The sequence below is a fragment of the Gasterosteus aculeatus genome, chromosome 9 (assembly GCF_964276395.1).
Source record: "Gasterosteus aculeatus chromosome 9, fGasAcu3.hap1.1, whole genome shotgun sequence".
NCBI classification, from domain to species: Eukaryota; Metazoa; Chordata; class Actinopteri; order Perciformes; family Gasterosteidae; genus Gasterosteus; species Gasterosteus aculeatus.
This window is the reverse complement of record NC_135696.1, coordinates 15,769,304-15,792,121: the sequence shown is the minus strand read 5'-3', so window position 1 is coordinate 15,792,121 and position 22,818 is coordinate 15,769,304. Positions and strand designations below refer to the sequence as shown.

Genomic DNA, 22,818 nt, shown 5'->3' with positions numbered 1-22,818 from the left:
AGTTGGGGAAATGACGCAAACAAGCCGTGGTGGTGAGGCAGGGCCTTTGGAAGGGCAGGTTGCAGGGATCGCCTGCACCTCGGCAGATGTGCCTCGGTGTCACTCCACATGCGCGGCCGAATGAATCACCCGGACAGATGTTTAACGTCAAGGCCGGGCTGTCACGCCGGCCAAGACACGCACGTGCACCGACCAGCCGGTGCAAAGACACGCATGCACGCAGTACAAATTATCACTACATCAGGATGTGGCTCCGCGAGGGATCAGACGACCACGTTCACCTCGATGTGACTTTGACGACAAAAAAAGCAGAAATACGGATTGGACTAAACCTAGAGACATTCTTTTGTAAAAGTGAAATAAATACACACAATGCGCTGACAAAAATACAGTTCTGCTCAAACTCACTGAGCCTTATGAAATGTTTCTACAGAATAATGTATTTTCAGACACTATTTGATCTGTGTCTTGTAGCATTCTGACACAACCTGTCAATATTGAAAGATTTTTTAGAAAACTCCACCAGCATCCTCCCACACAATTCTTTTCTTTTGTGGGACCTTTCATGACAGTATAAAGATATTTTGTCAAGGCAAATTTCCACCGACATACTACACACTGATGGGGTTTTATTCTAGATGTTTTGGGGTTTGTTTTAAAGTTGTTTTAAGGTGGGTATGAGGAATAAAACTGCAGACATTATAAAGCAGATGCTTTCCACATTTGTAGTGTCGCACTGCCATGTTGTAACAAACACATTTTATGGACGAATGGCACGGTTAGGGTTAATTCAGACTACGTATTTAATTCCAAAACATTCGCAATTAATTCATACATTTCTACGTAGCCCACTGTCCTTTAAGGTGAACAGCGACAATAAAAGGCTGGACAGATTTTCTCGGAAAATTAAACAATTTTGTGCGTGCCTCGGTACCAAGAATGTTGACAATCGCTGCAATAGAATAGAGCAATTGAAGGTAGGGAGCTTTTAAGAAAGTGTGGCTGGATCTTTGAGAACATTCTTTAGGCCCTTTTTCCCTCTTTTGGAGAAAACCCAGGCAGATAAAAGGAAACACTCGGGTGGATTAAAGTGTTCAGAATGCATCAGCATCAAACCACTAGAGTTTTTGCCCTCTACATTTTTCAAACACAGTCAATAGATCTAAATATTTTACTGTGCCCTGGCCGATTTATTGTTTGATGTTTAAAAACTACTGGGGAATGAAAGAAAATTCATTAAAGAAGATGGCCCCAGAAAGAGGCCCGGCGATCAGCTTTGAAAGTCTAGTTTAACTGCTATATTGATCATTCTCTTTCTTCTGTGACAAAGGCCACCAGGGACGCTGGAGGTGTCGGTGGATGAAGGCGCGCTGCCAATAACACCAGACGTGTGTGTGTGTGTGTGTGTGTGTGCGTGCGCACTGAAGGTGAAGCTGGGAATAACACTACGTACGTGGGGGAAAAAAATCCAATAACTCAAAAATGACCAAACAACATCACGTTTTTGGGGATTTCTTGCTGGTCAAACGCGGTGCGGTTCAGGCGAAGCAACATGCGCCCGGGAGAGGAGAGCACAATATTTGGGAACTTAATTATATAGCTTTGGGGGGGGGAGCCGGTGATGGAAATATCAAGACAAGTGTTTCTCGGTTTCATTGCGCATCCCTAAATTCATTGAAGGACGGTAATCTGTCTCAGGAAATTGTGTGCGTTGTGTGTCACAAAGCAGAAGCAGCTCTGCCATTATTGACTATTCGTCTGAACAATGTCAATAGTCAATTTACAAATTAAAAAGGGTATAGCACTAGCGTATTGGCGTCAATCAACCCAATTTAACAAAATAGTCGGCTTTTTAGGTCAGGCATATGAGACGCAACTGGGTTTTGCACAAAATTACCCCAATCAGAAAACGGAACGAGTGTTTTTTTGGCACCGCTGTGACTAGAAAACATGGCGAGTCTAAATGAAAATGCACGTCTCCTTTTTCCGACCATCAGTTACTGATTTACAACGCATCTGTTTTCCTGCTGCGGCTGTAGCTCTGATCACAATGTCTGTGTGTCTCAGTGCAGCAACAACTGCTGTAAGACCAGAACACCCACCATCTAACCCGACGCAACCACTGATGTCCACCTAATGGGTTGGTTTCTCCACTTGCGTTTGCTGACCGCTGTATTCAACAGTGTTTATCTCAATCCCACTCTTTCTATCTCTCGCGTTTGTCTTTCTCCCATGAACATCTGTGCCTTCCTCGGCCTTATCAAGCGTGATGTTATTGAGTGGGATTGCAACTCTGCAGCTGAATCAGCACCTCGGTAAATACGGAGTAAATAAATACATTGACCCGAGGTGGCGCAGGTCCTTACATTCAAATGGAAGTTCCTTCCATGGCACAAGTAGGGACTAAATACAGAGCAGGAATGTCAATTTCTCTATCATTAGTAACATTTTTTTCACAGCCAAAGTACGCCAGCAAACAACACTATTTAAAGATGTAGTTAACTTTTGTCTGCTGGAGCACAGCATGAAGTCGCTCACCTTCAAAGCGGAGCCCCATTCCTCCGGTCCCTTCCCTCCCCCTCCCAGGTGAACACTGTTGGCTGTGATTAGCACTGTTAGCATGTTAGCTGCGAGCAGCCTGCTAAGCCATTGACATGTTGTGAGAGCTATTGATAGGCATAGAAAGGCTCCTTATAATTTAGTACCAAATTGGTCAAGAGCGCAACGCATTCATTCGTATTAGTTCATCAACAGGAGCGGTGCTTGGGTCTTTTCTTTTGCCTTCACAAACTTAACAAACAAAACTAAACCATAATTAGTTGCCAACTCTGACTGGTATTCATTCACACCCTCAACTGTTCCAACTCCCCTACCTTCCCATCCCTTTTTACCGCTTTAATCAGAGAAATTTATCAGAACTACTCAAAGTTTTGGACGGTGAAAATATTGAAACAAAAACCACAACACGCAAAATGTACCATGTACAGACCCGAATTAAATAATTGACTGTGTGCTTTTCATACTGTATTTTACTCATACTACGGTGCCCTGATTTGTTTAAAGTTCCAATTAGATTAAGAAGCATGCACTGTATGGCCCATTTTCAAATAATTCAAGTAAAATTCACAGTGAATAATATTTGAAAATATCCATCCTCACTCTGTCCTTCCGTCCCAGTGTGTAACTCTCCTCTGACAAAGACACAGCAGGAGGGGAGACGTGATGTCATCTCTTTTTATTGACCGACACGTCTGATGAGGGCCCGTCCTCCACTTTGGCAGCAGGCAAGCGTGCGGCGGTGGCGCCCACCAGGGCGCGAGGAGGGGACGGCGTGGCCGTCCTTCATAGATATTCCGTGCAGGGCTTTACCCTCAGCTGCCCCGTCAAGGTCTGTGTGTGAGCCCCTCCGCGGAGGAGGCTGAGACAGGGTCATGGATGACACCCGCCTCTCTGCCAAACGTGACAGCACAGCTGGGCCGCTTAATGACAGACGGGGGCCGGCCCAGGCGCACACCTGCCCGTCCCGAGCGAGGCGGGCGACCTCACGGGGAGAAAAAGGAGACGCTGCCACGTTCGATGGGCAGATGTTCTGGAGGGGAGGCGGCGGAGACAGCTGCACCGCGGGGACCCCTCAGCTTCTCTCCGGTAATTGAAAATCATGTAAAAGGTCAATAGCGTGATACTGGCCGTCCCTCTCTGCAAGTTGTTCCTTTCAGCCAGAACATGACAAAGACAACACCGACTGGATGACAGCTTCTGCCGCAATTACTGCCCATTTAGCTATGAATGTCCATGTAATGACGAGATCTGTAAACATTCCCAGGGAATAAATCTCCATATACAAAAGAGGTGTGGGCCATCTGTTGGAGGCCATGGATGGGGATCCCAGAAAGAAACCTAATCATTGGGTACATTACACAGACACTGTTATGACATTTGGACTCCAAATGAAGGAGGACTGTAAGTGGGGGATGTAAATAAAATCTCATTTCAAACAGCATTTGCTGAACGGCAGGCCGGCAGCGCCTGTGTGAAGGGTCCACTGAGGTACACGGGGGGTCAGTGCCTGTCCGGAACATCAGCAGATAGGGACCCTTATTCTGGGTTTCACTCTGATGAGAAGTGACGAGGTTCTAACCTCCACAGAATCGCTCTCTTGCTTGTGGCGGCCTTAAACGGAACCAGCTAAAGGAACTGTCACACACCATCAGCCTCTCCAGAATTCGGCAGAGATTTGTAAAACGTCATGGAGAGATTGACAATCAAAATAGACGACGGCCACTCATCACGTACCACGAAACAGGGAAAGAAGATCTATTTTAGCCGCTTTCGCAAGAAGGATGACGTTTGACTTAAAGTAATAAAACCGTGGCCATATATTTGAGAGGTTTTATGGGAACTGGAGATGGTACAAAAGTGTGTGTCAGATTTGGACGGAAGAATGTGACATCTCATCCCACTTATATTTCAATAATTCAAGATTGAAAAAGTTGTTACTTTTAATGAGGAACATGTTAGGGCTCACCCACAAACATGTGGCTTTGAGGGAACTCTAATGAAAACAAGTGCTGCGACTTGAGCAACAGCACAAACAGGAAGGAAACAATATATTCTATAAACTCCCCCAAATGAGAATGTTATCAATAACACTTGTGTCTGGAGGAAAAACAAAATGAAGCTCTTCGAGACGCATGTTTCTCATTTCCAATGACCAAAGCCCTTTGCCAATAACAATATATTTCCCGCAATCACAATCAAAACCACACAGCCTTGGCACTGCACTTTGTCCCAAATTATGTTTTGATTCTGACCGAATGCAACAGCTCCCCGTCTGGTGCGGTTTTCTCTCACTGTCCGTTTTATCATCCAGAACCAAATGCCAAGGGAAGCGGTTTCCACTGCAGATGTGTAGTAACATATCGGAATCGTTGGACGCTGCGGATCCTCGTCAAGGAAACAACGACTGTGGGTGTGACCGTTTGCTCAGGTATTTTTACTATTCAATTGTTTAATGTAGCGCGGTGTGAAAATCCTGCTTAAAAGTTCTACTTAAATCAAATTTCAAAAGTATTACTTTTGTGTGCATTGATTTAATGTTGCAGGTGGAGATGGTGGCGCTAATTTTCATTACTTACTATAATCAGTAATTAAGCTATAAACAGGGGGGGGTCACATCTTCACCACCCACCCTAAAAATATAAACATTTTAGTGATATGTAATTATTTTATAAATAACACTTTCTTATATAGTTTGTATATTATGATGCAATTGATTTAAAAAAAAAAGAAAGGAACAAAACTTATTTGCGGGGGTGGTGGGGGGGTCTGCAGGGGGTGCGGTTGGGGGGTCATGACAGAAAGTTTGGGAACCACTGCATTAGTTGATTTTGTATGTTGTACTTAGAATCTGCAAAGTAGTAAAAAAACAGTATTTCCCTTGGAGATGCAGTCGATTAGATGGCTGACATAAAATGGAAACGATTAAGTACACAAACCTCAAAATTGTACTTAAGTACAGTGAACTTGACAATCCTGAATTTACTTAGTTATATCCAACCACTGCTGGAACAAGCAAACGTATTTCTTTTCTTAGATACAGCCTCTTTATTTTGCTTTAAAACCAGATTGATGCTTTTAACATACTTTCACAGAATCCTGTGGGGAAACACTGCAGAACTTCCGAGAAACAAACACTATCCGCTCAGCAAACCTAATGGAACCCTGTGTTCACGTGTATGAACTCTGTGCTTTAACAAATTGATTATAAAGATATGAATCTAATGTAACGACGAGGCAACAAAAGAATAGTGTCACCGGAGCTGCGACGTGCTTCACGTTGGGTGTGTTGTTGCCATGGACACGCCGCGTTTCACCACATAGTTCCAGGTGAATATACGACGACTGAGAACATGATGAATATTACATTTGATGTTTGCCAAAAGATACCTCTTGGCAAACAAAAATGATGAGTGTGATTGGGTTTGTGGGCATATCCCATTTTGAGTTTAATTGTGCAACTGCATGTGTGTAGCACACCACGATGCACATTTCAAAGGCGAGACAGCTCCTGGGCTTGCTGGACTTTTGCTTGTTATCAGGAGCTGAGAGTGAAATGGAGAGAATTGATCTTTTGTCTACTGGAGGTGCACTCCCTTGGGCTGGGCCGCTCGCTTGCTCACCTCGCTTGGCTGCCATGCAGAGGGCTCTCTTTCTCATCCTCACCCCCCCCCCTCCCCACCACCACCACCAGCATCTCCTCACCCCCTCTCATGCGCTCCCTCTCCCTGCATGGCGGCTGCCTCTCCTCCAGCTGACACTTGTCCTGCCGTAACTGGGAGAGATGTGCGCTGAGCTGCTGACACCAGGATTGATCTTCTTCCTTTTCCCCATAAGCTCCTTATCAAGCTTCTGGAGACTGCAGGAGACAAAATGGGCAGAGGGGGAAGGAGGGAGAATATTGTCAACTCCCATCCTCGGTTCAAACTAACAGTGTTTAGTGCGGCGAAGGAATAGAGAGAACAAAGTTGACAGTTTTATTGGTAGTGGTAGAGGGAAGTTTACTCTTTTTGCTAAATTGTTGCTTGAAGTGTCACGCCGCCAACAACTAGATTTCCTAATGCTACGAACTGTTTTATAGTTGTTTTTCATGCACAAGCCTCAATGGTAAACCATTTCCTGAAGCTGAGAAGTAGTAGTATTAAAAAAAGAGTATAGTTTAAGCAGCATATTTCTGTAAATAGACCATAACACCATAATCTTAGAACCAAAATCCTGAGCAGTGAGTGAGTGCTGCCCAGATGTGAGTCTGAGTCACAATATTAAATGAATGTGCACACGGCATGATTTTGAGGGCACACTTGCAGCATAATGTAATGTTGAAGCATGCACAGTAACTGTATACATCACAGTATAAATTTGTTTTCGCTAAACTGTCCATTGAAACCTTAATGAAGGGGCAGAGCAACCATCCGAAAGCTCTAAATGCTCAATTTACTCAGTTATCGTGATTTGAACGGGTTGTTTTCAGCACAGACGCAGTTCAAATGAATGCAAAAACAGATTATATATTTTATTTTATATTAAAATGCTTGAAGTTATGACGTCATCAAGATGGGTTCAAATAATCTTTTACAATTGAGCGTTGACAGGAATGCAGTTTTTTGAAGATGTTTACAAAGCAATTGAAAATAGATATTTTAGGAGATATAAAGGGGGGAATTTAAGCGTTGTTTAACCACTTAATACCAGCTCAAAGCAGCTTATAGAATATAATTAAACCTAATGACAAAATGGGTTTTTAAACAGGAAAATTGGGTTTTGTTTGCAGAGCCGAGCTAAACTATAAAATGATAGATAACATAGATTGAAACCCTGGCCCAACAAAAAATATGATTTCACCTCAAAATAAAAAACTGTAGTTTTAAGAAAGACAATCAACACTTGGATCAAACATTGTGGGCAGCCGTGCAGTAAAGACTATAAAGGCAGTAAAGGCTGTAAAGGCTGTAAAGGCAGTAAAGGCTGTAAAGGCTGTAAAGGCAGTAAAGGCTGTAAAGGCAGTAAAGGCAGTAAAGGCAGTAAAGGCTGTAAAGACTGTAAAGGCAGTAAAGGCTGTAAAGGCTGTAAAGGCAGTAAAGGCAGTAAAGGCTGTAAAGGCTGTAAAGGCAGTAAAGGCTGTAAAGGCAGTAAAGGCAGTAAAGGCAGTAAAGACTGTAAAGGCAGTAAAGGCTGTAAAGGCAGTAAAGGCAGTAAAGGCAGTAAAGGCAGTAAAGGCAGTAATGGCAGTAAAGACTGTAAAGGCAGTAAAGGCAGTAAAGGCAGTAAAGGCAGTAAAGGCAGTAATGGCAGTAAAGGCTGTAAAGGCGGTAAAGGCAGTAAAGGCTGTAAAGGCAGTAATGGCAGTAAAGGCTGTAAAGGCTGTAAAGACTATAAAGACTGTAAAGGCAGTAAAGGCTGTAAAGGCGGTAAAGGCTGTAAAGGCTGTAAGGACTATAAAGACTGTAAAGGCAGTAAAGGCAGTAAAGGCTGTAAAGACTATAAAGACTGTAAAGGCTGTAAAGGCTGTAAAGACTGTAAAGGCTGTAAAGGCGGTAAAGGCTGTAAAGGCTGTAAAGGCAGTAAAGGCTGTAAAGGCTGTAAAGACTATAAAGACTGTAAAGGCTGTAAAGGCTGTAAAGACTGTAAAGGCTGTAAAGGCGGTAAAGGCGGTAAAGGCTGTAAAGGCTGTAAAGGCAGTAAAGGCTGTAAAGACTGTAAAGGCTGTAAAGGCGGTAAAGGCTGTAAAGGCTGTAAAGGCAGTAAAGGCTGGTCTCAGTGGCTCGAGTGGACTTCTGTTGTGATTTTAAGTTCAGGCACCGGGGTGAATTTGACTGGGGATCTTTACAGTTATTATTGTGTGTTATTGGCATCGCAGGGAGGGGAGGCCTGGGAGGAGAGAAGAGGGGGGGGGGGGGGGGGGGGTCTAGCAGCAAACATGATAATTTGCGAGTTAGCCAATTTCAGGAGGCTGGATGGCCCGATACCCTTGGTAAGCATCCGGGAGCAGAGGAGACCAGTGTGGAGCGGGCCTGAGCCGTGCAGAAGGAAGATGAATCAAGTTTAATAACAAAGGGTTCTAATTGCCCCCCCCCCCTGCACCCCTACCTCGGAGCTGAACTCTAATTACGGTGAGAACACAGTGCACTGTCACCCAATATTAAGTTGTTGAAGAGCGGGACGAGCTAATCAATAAACACTTTAGTTGTGGGGGGGGGGGGGGGGGGTCGTAGGCGGGGAGGGGGCAGAGAAAAAAAGAGAATGAAATAAAAGTAAGATGCCCCTTCCATTCAGTGGGAACCAGCACAGCACCCAAAGCCCTCCTGGCTCATGAGAACACCGCTGGGATGGTCCAAGAATGATTGCAGAGCAATAATCCTAGGCGCCCCCCCCCCCCCCCCCCCCCACCCCCCAACACACACATACACTTGCACGTCCATGTGAACATGCAGCACATTCTAGAGCCCCCCCCCCCCCCCCCCCCCCCCACCATCCTTCCCCGTGGGCTGCCTGAGCACCCGTGCGTCTGAGAGGAAAGGTGAACACGGTCACCCTAATTACAGGGGTCCCAGCTCTCTCACACACTTACACACACTCGCCAGGCATAGCTAAAGACAGGCCAATTAGGGCGAGAGCGAGATAAGGGAAGTTTTATTTGTATACTAATTAAGCCCCTGATGAAATTCAAAAGGGAGGTGGTGAAGGGGATTGGAGGGGGGGGAGTTGGAGCGGACGGGTAATTGTGTGTTGGAGAAAAGGTTGCTTTAGGTGCGGTTATCTGAGAAGCGCAGCCTTGAGATAGTTGCCCCCTAATCCCACGCTGAGCCCCGGCACCGCGCCGCAAGGTCTCTCATAATTTGATCTGTTACATACGAAGTGGCGAGCTCTGACAGCGGGATCATCAGCAGCGTTTATTGTCCATTTGGTTCTTGTTTCGGCTTAACATGAAAGAAGTCGTCGCGCCTGAGAGACCGTTTTTTGCTCGACTTTGAGTTAAGGAAAATCTCAAGGCGGTGTGGATGGACTGCTAGTTCAGGTGTTCAATCTATTCAACAATTGGCCGGCAATTATTTTAGGTTATAGTCACTGAGCACCACGGTTAAAGGAGCTAAAATGTTCATTTTGAATTCTCCTTAATAAGAGTTGATTTCTGTGGACAGTACAGGGGTGTACTAATCAAATGAATATAGCTCTGCTCCATTCAAATGCCCCCTTGCACAATCTTAGTGAACCAGCATGCAAAATACCAGATCCGAAAACAAAAGGATCCCGCTCGAATGGAATTCAGCCATCGTTAGCTTATTATGTGTGGTTTCCTGCTATGAATGGCAAAATGAATAATCACAAAAACTACATAATAATAAACTACATGTAATTAAATTCAATAAAAGATATGCGGCAAAGGGAGCAAGATGTCCTTGATTAACCCTTCTTCTTCAACCATCTTGAGACGTCATTATCAACAGTCAATCTTGAAGCACTTCTGTAAAGATCAACCTGGCGTTCAGCGGCTTCGTCTGAAGCGACGCTTCATCCTTTATTAGCGATAAGCTTCACAAAGACCCCCTGTAATGTGTTGTCACAGTAAGTCATGTTGGGTTGGGTATCAAAGTGGGGGCCCCACAGAGCTTTAGCAGAGCTCCCTCTTCATTTGCCTCAAAAAGAAGTTCACATGCGGCAAGATCTTCAAAAAGTAAAGCAATCTGGATGATTTGACAGTTCACAGCAGGTGGCCGTGTTTCTCATTTCTAAGACCAATTCGTCGCTGTTTCTGCACCATTTTTGCAAAGTTTGCTGCTTCAGATTTAATTTGCCAACCAGCTTGTGAAAATATGAATAATGTAGACATTCAAGCTGAGTGATAAAGGGAATGAGATATGACCCTAATCAGTGAATTAAAGCCACTTACACTCACGTGAATGCATTTTTTACACTTATGTTCAGGCAAACCACATTTGTAAACAACAGAGTTTTAAGTTATGGTCTCGGCGGAGATTACAATTGAGTGAATGTGTGTTAAAATGGATTTTGATGATGACATAACTTTCACATCCTGCTATCAAGTGAAGTGCATTTTGAATTTGAAGGCATCATTTAGACTTCATACCATGGTCCAGCTAGAAAAATAGTTTACTTCCCTCTGGATCTCTATTGACTCTCAATAGTCCAATTAGTTAAAGAAAATTTGGATCAACTTTCCGAAGACAGATCGCACAAAAAAAGATTCATTAGAGTGATAACATTTAGCCATGACCATCACTTGTCAGAAACAGGCATTGGGGGAGGATGAATAATTCACTTGAGTTAAACCCATTAAGAATATCCGTGCGGACATTTTTTTATGTTAAAGACCGTGTATGATCTTAGGCTGCTTTTAAACTATATCTGGCTGTACTTATGGCGTCCGCTTTCCCCTGAAGCAACAAATACCAACTGGGTTTTAGGTTATTCTGTTGGAATTTACGGTACAGAGGTCGTCACTGCGGAGTTGGCGTGCTCCTTATCGGCATTTGAATCAGAATGAAAAATACAAATGCTGAAATGTCAAATTACTCAGTTAATATATTTACATGCCTTCATAGCTCTTACCGTCAAATGACTTTGAGTCATCAGCTCAGAACTTTGAATAATATCTTACTTTTACCTTAAAAGTGTATTAACTTGATTGAAAAACAACCATGTGAGAATTGCCACTTTCTGCTTTCTTATTAATTCATATGAAATTAATGTTGTTTACTGATTTTCTGCAAACACATCAGTCCAATCTTCATCCATCTGATAGGTTTCCCCTCTTGAATTTCACACAAATATTTGGAGGTGATGCAAACCCCAGCAACAACCACAGGGTTAAAAGAGGGTTGTGAGATCTGTGGTAAAAACAAATCACCAGTGGAGTACTCCGCTGTGAGCGCCAGACAGAGAGCGGGCATGTGATCGTTTCAATGAAAAGCAACTCAACGCGGTGCTTGTCATGGATCGCAAATAAAACAACATCTAGCGATCGCCTCCCACATGCAGAAGAGCTGTCAGAGCTTTTGCCCGGTGGTCACAGCACTTTACAAGGCTTGAGACAGAGGCTCACCTGCTTCCTGGGCCCCGGCTCTTTCTCCCAACTACCAACTTTCGCCTATCTGGAGTGTACATTTAGGTTACATCTCGGAGCCTCCACGAACAGCCCCCTATAATTGCCCGCTTGTCGATCACGTAGTTGTGGAATCGGTCCTTGTATGTTGCCATTTTCCCGGCTCTGCGATGGATCCGACAGAGATTAAAACCTGACAGCGCCGCGGCTTGTGACCTCACGCTAAGTCCTCCAGCGGTTATTAGCCAGGGGCCGCTAAGGAGAGCTCTGGAGACCTTCCCACACAAGAGCCAGCGACAGGCCCTGCACAGTAAAAACTGCAAGCCGAGCACAATAAAGATAATTAGCAGTGAGACCACTAGCCGCCCGTAGTCCCACCACCACCACCACCACCACCACCACCAGCCCTGTATCCCCTTGATATCTCACCCGCTTCATCCTCAAACTGTGCTTAACTCCTCCGCTCCAGCTCCCCTCCTCCATTTAACCATGTTCAGTATCTGTCAGTCCAATAAGCATCTGAGGGGTAATGTCTCCAGCTAGTGGAGCAGGGGTGGTTCAACAATGACTGTTAAAGGAATTGTTGGACATTTTGTATAGACGGCACATTTGTTTTAATGCTGAGGGTTGGATGAAAGGATGGCGACCACTCTCATATCTGTTTACTTTTTTAATTTAAACCTCCTTATTTCTTTCATTTCGGATCCTGTTGAATGTTTTTCATTCATGATGTAGATTGTTGCTGCTCTTTGTCTATGTAACATGTAAATTCCCTGCTGGGATCAAGAAAATCGTCTTAAATGCAGAAGCTTAGAACAAAGACAGGAAAACCACAACTTGTTTTTGCACAGATTGAACAAACCAGTCAGGTAGATGGAGTTTCTTTTCTTTGGACGTATAGACAGGATAGCCGTTTCCTGCTTGTCTTTACGCTAAACTAAGCTAAGCTAAGCTAACCACTCACTTGCTGTTAATTCGTAATTACAGGACATACAAGGAGCTGTATCAATCTTCCTCATCCACCACCTGCCAACAGAGCACAGAAGTGAATATCCCGGAACTGTCAAACTAAGCTAAACGATAAAACAATGTGAAACATTACGCATTAAGCCTTCGTTCCTGAGTTCCAGGCCTCACTCACCTCACCTCAGTCTGAGCTTTGTACGAAGCACAGAATAAAATCTGTATTAAAAAAAAAAAACCGCAAGGTCGTCTTGTGTTTATCAACCCATTACTGGACCCACGGCACTCCACCATTATCCCAGCCCTTCAGCCGTGTTACCTCTGTCTGAAAACAAGGTGGTGTAATTTAGAATGCATTTCAGGGCAATTAAAATTTCTCAGGCACAATTACTTATTCCCCCGGTGGGGCTGCCTCAATCAGTCTATGTGTGTAATGGGTTTACGGCCTTGACGCGGCAAACATGTCCTGCCTATCTGCCTCGTGCTCTTCTCAAGGCTGTGGTTATTAATTGTGGCTAAAGTTGATAAATAAAATCACCAGTGCTCTTAATGCTAATTAGTGTTTGAGATAATATTTATGATTTCATAAGCACATATTTCTCCAAAGGCTCAGGCATTGTGCCCCCTATCCATCGGTCATAGGCTGTCTAGGATGTAATCTATCTTTGGGGAAAGGAGAGGCCGAAAGAGGGGCCAGAGGAAACAAAGGCAGTAAATACTAATAGTACTTAGTGGGTACTTTGGGAGCAGGAGTATTTCAGGCTACTTATTGAGCTGGCCTACTAAAGAAAAGATAGAACGGAATATATGATAAATTAATTGCATCTGGATTAACCAATATTTGAAGCAGCATATAGTATTTTCGGTTGAGAGCGGTTCGGACTCTGCAGTTCCCTTGAGGTTTGTCTTCAAGCTCATTATTTTGTTTTTTAAGACCACAATTGGTTCTGATTTGGTTCAATCTCACTGCTCTGGTCAGTGCTGTTTGCCAAAGCAATGGCTCATTTTTTGCAAAGAAAATGCTGCAAATAACTAGGTGGGAGAGATAAAGGAGCAATTTAGCAGCTAAAGTGCCAGATGTTTACTTAAGGACTTAATAGAGACGAAAACATGTCTTTCTGGTAGCCAGAAAGACAACGTACTATGAAACCGGAACCTTCTGGTTCTGTTATACGCTCGAGTCGAGCAGCTTCAGGAAGTTCGGACATTCGGTTAAAACAGCAAGTAGAAGACTGCAGAGATTATACAGCTAGTTAATCTAGAAAAGTTATTTGAGACAAAATGCTTTATACGTATGAATGAAAGCAAGTTACAATACTCTACCAATGCTGTTGCTTAGCTGGTATATTTCACATGCATATTCAGAATCTGTAGGCGATAGCACAAGAATTTGATTTTGTAGTTTGAAGTGTGAATTTGGTTAAACTGTCAGTCTTGATAGGCAATAGGGGAGAAATGTGTGGCCTGAAATGCATTGTGGGAACACAGTCTGATAGGGGCTGGACGTACTAATGCAAATATTCCTGCAACGGCTGGATGTATGAATTGGCAACTATTTGCTCATATGTCTCGGCAACAACGAAATGACATATAAACAAGTTCATGTCGTGTTTTGGCCAGTTTTTGTTTCCAAAAATGATAAATTGTGACTTTAAACAAGCGTGGAGTAATTTATTTTTTCTAAAAATACACAGATGAGACTTAAAGTTATTTGTATCTATTTTCTTTTTCATTCACGGAGCAGCTTGGTCTGGTTTGATCCGTTGTGGTTTTCCAGCACTTTGTAGCCTGCAGTGTGCTGCTGAGATGATCTTGACAGGAACCGCTTCCTCTCACTTGCGCGGCGCACAGACGTTGAGAAGCACTTCAGCTACTTTCTAACATCACAACATGCTGGTGCCAGTGGCTCACTGGTCCGACTATTGATCCGAGTCACCACATCAAGGGGAGCATCAGTGCTGCACAGTCCATTGTGGGACCTCATCCTTAAAAGAGCCGAGCTGTCCACAGCTCTAGGCGATGCCCGAAAGAGTGACAAGTGCTGAAACCACTTCAAGGCGCCTAACGGTGCCCTCAGCCCTTTCTAGTCGCCGCTTCAAAGCCGAAAGCAGCCTCTGGCAGTTCACCCCCTCCTCTCCCTTCTCTCCCTCCCTCCCTCCCTCCCTCCCTCCCTCTCCACGGTCCTCTGGGGTAGCTGGTCCTCTTCTCCTCTCCCAGGGCCGTCAATGTCAAAGCATGAGTGAGTCCAGTCAAAGCTATCGTCGCCCCCCCCCCCCTTCAACACGCACACACTTGTTTTGTTCCCCCCCCCTTGCCCCTTTCTCCCTTTAAGTTTTTCTCTTTCCCTCTGATGCACAGGTCCCCTCCCCTCTGCATGACTGGCCCTCACTGACAAGTGGAAATCACAGAGATCCTGCTGGCAAAAGATGGAGAGTGGAGAAGACTTCAGAGACGTGTACCCTACAGCTATCAGTGTCCTGAACTCCAGAATGAAGACACCAGGCACATCTTCTCTGCTACATGCTGCAACAACCGAGATCATGCTCACCAAAAAATTTAAAGGAGGGGGGGGGGGTCACTTTTTTTTTTAACTTTCGAACATAAATAAAGGATAGAAAAGATGGGAGAGAGGGAGGTTTACTTTGCCAAAAGGGACCTTGGGTTTTGCCCTGTGGGCATGGCAGCTTTCATTTTCCTCTTTCCTCCTTTCATATTCCCAGTCGGTTTCCGGAGTTATGATTGAGTTTCACATATTGGAGTTATATCTGGCAGCCAGACTTGTTTATCTGCTGGGGCTGATAACTGCACCGGCCTGAGTATGAAGCAGAAAGCAAGGGGAGGGAGTAAGAGAGTGGGAGGGAGATACAGACAGAAAGACCACTCATATATTCTCACCTCCTCTAGTCTTTTCTCATTGATTTAGCGTGTCTTCATCAACAGTCTGACCCAGGTGCAGCTTTTTTTCTTTATCGCACTCTCCAGCTTAGACCTCTGGCGCGGACTCGGCGGGAGCACCCGTCTAGCGCGCGTCAGTCAAAGCAGCTGGAAGTGGAGTAAACAGGACCCGGGACATAATTTATCAGGACATGGACACAATATTAAAAATGTTGCATGGATTTGTTATCAAAAATCTGTTGTTGTGGAGATTGAAAAAGTTAGACTTAATAATATACTGTCTCTCAGGTATCCAGTTATTGCTAATGTGATTTAAACAGATATTACTCAAGTCGAGGGGCCAGAGGGAAGAATTTAGGCTATTAACACTATAGCGAAGTTATGGATGACAGAGGGCAACGCACAATTTTGCTCAGTTATAATCTCACTAAAACTTCAGTGTCACAACACCTTGGAGACAGAGCCTGTCAAGGACTGGCTGTGGACTCCAGTGGAAAGGAAAATGAGACAAAGAGATTTCGGGAGAGGTCGAGAGAGGGGGAGACAGAGCAAAGAGAGGACTGAGGGAAAGCGAAAGAGAGAGAGCAAGCAGTGCTTGCTGGACCCTGACTGCGTGCGAGGCCTCAATTATTCATGCGGCAGTGCACATGTCAAGAGCCCACAGACAAGCACAACAGCAAGGCCGAGCGCAAATCAAACAGCGCATCCGTGGGCAATGCCCACAATGCACCTGGAGGAACACACCTCGGTGCATTTCTCTGTTGTTCTTGGATAAACAGAGAACAAGGCTACCTGAGCACTGCCTGATTCTCCTCAAGAGCCAAGAGCTCCTGGAATAGTCTTTCTTTGTTTTTTTGGTTTTTTTTAATATTTACTTGCGTCTTTTTTGGCAGAGGTGTTGGTGCCAGTGGGTTCCTTCTTTTCATGGCTCATTAGCACCGTTTCGTTCACTTTATTTCTCTGAACTAGCTATTATGTCCTCTGTGTTGCCTCTCTTTGCTGGTCCCCAACATGTCTACATTAACTACTGCCGAGGTTTGTCTCCTCAATTGCTGGAGGTTAGCGGATGGCTGCAAACTTCCATTCTCATCTTGTCTATCGACCAGCACCTTGCTGTTTTTTCCTATTTTTGCTCTCTTTATACTCCCGAGCCTGTTCCCGACACATTTCTTTCTCAATATTACAAAAAAAGACATGCAGCACATAAATTGCAGCTAATCCTTAGCTATTCCAAACCTTACTGCTTCATTCAAGAGCAGTAGACTGCATGTTGATGACAATGTGTAAAAAGAGTGTAATTGTCGAACCGTCTTAAAATAGCCTGATCGGCAAACAAAATTACTTACCTGTTATTTTTGCAAATTGATTCACAACAACCAGTATAACTGCATTGACGTCAGCCGAGCTTGTTTCCAGCTTTTATCATAGAAATGATGATGATGTTTCTGTGAGCCGTCCTAACAAGGCAGGATCGGCTAATTTTTCCATGAATAGAAATCATTTCAATCACTGAAAAAATAAACCGATGGTTGTAAAGTTGTGGTTGTTAAGGTGCTATCATTTTCTTGATATTTGAATTATCACACTTTCGTTTGTTTAATTTCAATTTTGTGGCCAATTTCATATTAGCTGTCTTCTGTTGTTGTCTACAAATCATTACCATTGCTCCCTTTCTCAGCCTGACACTTGAAATAAGGTTTTTAAATGGAATAAGGCTTTCTAAATTCAAATAAGGGTAAAATACTCAGTAATTTAGAGATCTGTGACCAAATTTAAAATAATATATATTTAGTTTTTTACCACTCTTTTAATTTGATGTGTACTCTTGTCAATAAGGGTTCGCAGCAAACCTAAAGCTCTGATCCACCACTACTTTTACCCAAGGATCGTCCTTTGAGTGCCCTTTCTGATTGGCTCCCTGCTGACATTTTCCCACATCCTCAGGAGAACTGTGGAGCCAGACAGCAGGCAATGTGTTGTGTGTGCAAAGAGGGGCTCTTATCAATGAGTAGGTTTATTTTCAGCCTTTTTTTCTCATAACCATTCTTTTGAGAAATGTGTAGATATACAGTATATCATAACAGAAATAAACATAAATACAACATGTACTGCATTCATTTCAGAGAAAATAGTCGGCCTATCTTTTGTCAATTTTGATTTTACTGGGAATTTCTCGTCTGCTTGCCTTCTTTGTTTTCTTGGTCATGCAACATTCATATATTTTCATGGGTGAAATGCCCTTTTGTTTTTAGAGTGTCAACGGCACCAAAATGACACTTCAGAAGAGGACTGTGAGGATGCAAACACTTACCACAGGTACCACTAGGGATTTCTTCTCTTATATTATGCGTTTACCTGTAAAACAAGTGTCACAAGACAATGCCTGCAATAGGCTCCTGTGTTTGCAATAAAGCCGCAAAGGAGCCCTGTCACCATGTTTCTAGTGTGGATTACTGTTTGTGCAATGAAACAGCAAACATCTGAGAGTGCTGGGGGAGTTGTTTTGAACCATGCAATGTTCACTTTCCAGGAGGACAAATTTCTGCCAGACAGCTGAGTGTCCCTGAGTACACAAATACAGATATTTACTGATCCTAAAAGCCAAAGAGCATCACACACTTCCCCTTTACTTACATTGTGTTCCTCCTCCTATATAACCAGAGAGTGAGGACAATACAGTGGCCAAATAAATATTATTTTTCTGCACTGAATGCTATACGCGACACTCCAACCAGTCTAACATCTTAACCATTGGTTGAAAAATGACACCCTATTTTTTATTACACATAACACTACAAATCATGTGTGTGGGGCTGTTCTGGGCAACATGTATTGTGATGTATAGACAGTCAGAGACCTACTTCATTTTCAGCGGCCTTACTGGCCTTGTTTCTGATATTTTTATAATATTCTTTTCATAAATTCTGCGAGTTTATTAACCAAAAAATAAATGTCTAAAATTCCAAACAATGATAAAAATGAAGATGATGGTGGTTCTGCGGTTATATTGTTCAAATGTGTGGAGCAGTAATTAGTAGAGCCTCTGTGAACTGCCAGCCGCGTTAATCACACCCTCACTGAGGTTGGCCACTGAACACACACACACACACACACACACACACATTTCTCTTCCACATCTCTGCAAGCGAGCAAAACAGAATCCCTCTACCGAGTAACACAGTCGGCCACGTCGGACTGCTGCGTGGACAGCAAAAGCCCGCGCAGCAGCGTGCTGCCCTGCGATGGCACCGGTGACTGCTTTATCAGCAGCCCATCATTTACGTTGTGTTAATTAGGTCCCTGTGGCTGTGGCCGGCTGGTAGCAGTGGCTGGTCCCACGAATGGGAGAAAAGGATGGAGGCGGTAATGAAAAGCAAGGGGTTGTCCTCGCAGACATAGTCACATTAACATGCCCTCAGCAAGGCCCCCAAACTGAGATACAGGCATGTGATGATTAATGACAGTGAATTATTCATGCAGCCCTATCTTGTGATTTTGCATGTTTCCCTGGCCACCTTCTGCGATTTTCAGAGTGGAAAAAACATTCACACGGAGCCGCCTCCTTCACAGTCACAGTTAGCGAAGGGCCCGATTGTCCTCATCTGAAAGCCGAAGGCAGAAGTCAGGTGTTGTAAGCCTGCCCTCCAGATCAGCCATCCTACCTGCTCATTAGCTCAGGACGAGGTCAAGGAGGTCAGGCTGCAAGAGAGCCGCGGCACGCAGGAACCGCGGGGCACGGGGGCCGGCACACACAGGTGGTCCCGCGGGCCCCCGCCGCCGTGTTATTAGCTCGCAGTCATGCTGCAGAGGGCCGGTGCAGGTCGCACACTATGCTCCCACCGCAGCCCGTGAGGATCAGACGCGCACAAAAGCACACAGGAGTACACACACGCTAGGCCCGGGAACAGCAGAATACCAAATACAGTGCATACAGAGAGTGCTTCCCAGAAAATAGTGAAAACTTGCACACACAAACACACATAAAATGGAAAGGCTGAGCGGTATTAATAAGATCCATATTGACAGAGTGGAATCCCATAAGCACCCCACTTCTCTCCATATGTCAAATATTCCTCTGGGTGTGGATCATTCAGTTTTATTACCATGCTTTAAAATTCAATTGCACTGGAGAACACACGTACATACATGCTAACATGCATTCTCTGGAGATTTCACAGCATTACAGAAGTGAAACACAGATTAAGCGGCAAAGCGTTTTAGTGACCATATCAATTTGAGTTTATTCCACTCATATACTTCAGGAGTTCTATATATACAACCTATATATAGTCAAATAGAAGGTATGTCAACTCAAAAAACATTTAGAATCTGTTTGGAAACTTACTTTCCATCATTTGTAACGAAGTTGTGAACTTTTTCATTTTCATTTTTTTCTGGATACATCTCACTCATGCTGCCTTTTCGGATTTCAAAGTTCATAATTGATCTTGAAGCAGCAGCTTTTGGAAAAGCACGATATTAAGCACGATAAGTTGTGTGTATACATTTCTGTTAGGAGAAATGTTTTGATCACTTTTGAGATTTGGATTGTGCCTTCCATGTCACAATAAAGTAAGAACCTGTGATTTGCTAATATATGTTGGTATTGTTTTACGCACATATCAAATCAATTTTGCTGGTCAGCTGTTGTGATCCCTGGTTCCTTTAACTAGTGCAATTTAATATGATCTTGCTTTGAGTGTTGCAGCACTACTGAAGTATTCTAGAAAATGAAACCGTTTCACACTCAGTAAACAACATAATTTATGCATCTTAAGCAATGAGAGGATATGCCTTTTGAACACACATTACAGAGACACTTTTTTTTTTATTGGATATTCCCTATATAGAACGTAATAGCCCCCCCCCCCCCCCCCCCCTCAAGATTTTTAAATCGCTAATCACCACATATCTTTAATATCATAGGGACAATGAATTATTTAGACAAATGTCCGTTTGGCGTAGTTCATCAACTCTCGCTCAGATCCCTCTTCATTTCCAACGTGTTCGACCTTGAAACACTTTAATCCACACAGATTTTAAAGGAGATGAGAATGAAATCATAATTATGGCAGCAGTGGCTGTTCTTTTAAACCAGATCAAGGACAAGAAGGACTGCAGGGACGAAGGGATGTAGCATGAATAGCCAACGCAGGAGGAGGAGTGAGCTGTAAATGGGCCAAATCCTCCCACTGGCTCACTGTGGATTTTAAACCCAAACACCAGGAATGTCTTCATGACCAAAAATTAACCATTTAATGGCCAGACAGGGAATCAGTGACCCTTTCAAGTGAGTTCAAACAGATACAGACCGTTCGCACAGTCGGATTAAGAGGCGTTTTGTGTTTTACTGTAACACCAACATGCATACAATTTGTCTGACAGCACAGCTGCAGTCGAACGCAACCCAACGCAACTCTGTTTACCGTTTGTTCATACGTGTTTGGAACTGTCCGAGCATTGGTTCGCTTTACGTCACCCTTGCATCAGTGAGCATGGAATAAAGAAATAAAGACACACTTCTCTCCTTGAGCTATAGCCTACGTAAAAAAAAATTTAAAAAGTAAGTTAAGTCAAGTGTTCTGATCAAAACCGATGTGCCCCGGAGAATCCGTGTCTGTGCAGTCAGGAGGGAAAGGAGTCACTAATGGAGAGGGAAGTGATATTTGATATCAATGTGAGCGTGAGTCCACATGACTTTGGCTGGGTGTGGACGCCATGAAGAGGTGTGCTTGTATGTGTGTGTGTGGGGGGGGGAGGCAGTGGAATGGCGGCCATAACAACTGCCGTCTGTGTTTGTGCAGCAGCAGCGGCGGCCCGAGAGGAGCGCGGCGGCGTCGTGGCCACAACCTTCAGTGCCCGGCGCGAAGCCACCTGAGCCCAGCTGCAGAGGTGCAGGAAAACCGCAGCAGGAATAACAAGTCCAAGCTGTTGGATAACATAAGGTCTCTATCCACGAAAGTCAGGAATCAACATGAGGAATGTCAATGTTTGCACGGGGGGGGGGGGGGGGAGAAGAAACAGGCCATCTTAAAATATGCATTTATTCAGAGCCCGCGCTAGATCAAACAGTAAAATTGATCCGCTCTTCCTTCAACCCTCGCTCGGCGCCCTCCTCCCTCTATACCCCGCCCCCCCCTCACCGAGTATCGACTTTCCACACCGGCCATCGCCATGACGACTCCAGGCTGGCCTGCTGTCACCTCTCCTCGGGGCAGAAGCCTGACTATCACGAGATACGGTTCATTTGACCGCCTTGGTCAAAGATGTGCTTGTGAGAGAACGCGGGGCCCCTTTCTTAACCGGGCCCGGGCCAACATGTCCCTGGGGCCCCCACTCCACAGACCGCAATATAATCAAGACGACCGTGAGCCAAACTGATGCTACAAGTCTCCAGAATCCTTTTGGATTGATTCATAAGTCAATCGGATTACTCACTATGAACCATCGCGTTTAATTGATGAGAAAACTCAAAATAGATATCAGGGGCCTTCGAAATTCAATGTGACCTATCTTATCATGTAAGATTTCAATTCCATTTGGCTTTTGATGGATTGAAAAGTTTAGAGACAAGTTTGCAAAAGAAAAGGGAACATGGACAACATTGTTGGTTTTACTCAGCAAGTCACAGAGTCCAAAATACAATTGATCTGATACCATAAGTGAAGGAGTGCTTTCGTGGCTGGACTGGTGCCCCGTGTGGTCCAGTGGTGCAGATATGGAGGCAACAGCTCCCGTGGAGGCAGATCTCAAATAGGTAAGAGAGGAGGATCAATACCAGAAACAGATGAAGGAAATGATGGGCATTCCATGCATCTCACCGAAGTAAATTTATTAGAAACTGAGACACTGATTTATAATGAAAAAAGGAAGAGGAAGGAGGAAAAAACAGCCACAGGGAGTTTTTGGGGGATAAGTCAGCTCTTCAATTTATGGACTTTCGGTTCCAGAAATATCAGGTTATTGTTTTTGGCCTGAAGTCTATTTTTCAGTTTTTCATTTTTTGGTTGATTTTATTCAAATCCCTTAGTGTGTCATTATTATCAAATTATATTTTATGTATCTGCATAACATTGACCCTGTGAATGTCACACTATTACACGTTATTGTATTAGCAACTCTAATGCATTATTGTCTAAGCATCATAAGCTCAGCATGTTTTGTAAAGGGTGGCCATTCTCCAATGGTGGCCGTGGCCCCCCCTGGCCCCAATCCTTTGACCCGAAGCTCCTCCTCTGGTTAAAGCACATCGACGCTTGATTTCTTCTTTAGAAGCCGCCTGCCGGTGACCCCGATCCCTCGTGTCGGTTCTCTCATGTGAAGTGACAGTGTAGAAGTAGGTG

General features: G+C 44.1%; 1 long non-coding RNA gene across 1 annotated transcript; it reads left to right on the top strand.

Moving 5' to 3' along the window:
• Positions 1-4,866: 4,866 nt before the first annotated feature.
• On the top strand, positions 4,867-17,912 carry LOC144411604 (uncharacterized). The gene is made up of 2 exons (XR_013468802.1): positions 4,867-4,987; positions 14,939-17,912. It is a non-coding gene; the product is annotated as an uncharacterized LOC144411604 (long non-coding RNA).
• Positions 17,913-22,818: the final 4,906 nt, after the last annotated feature.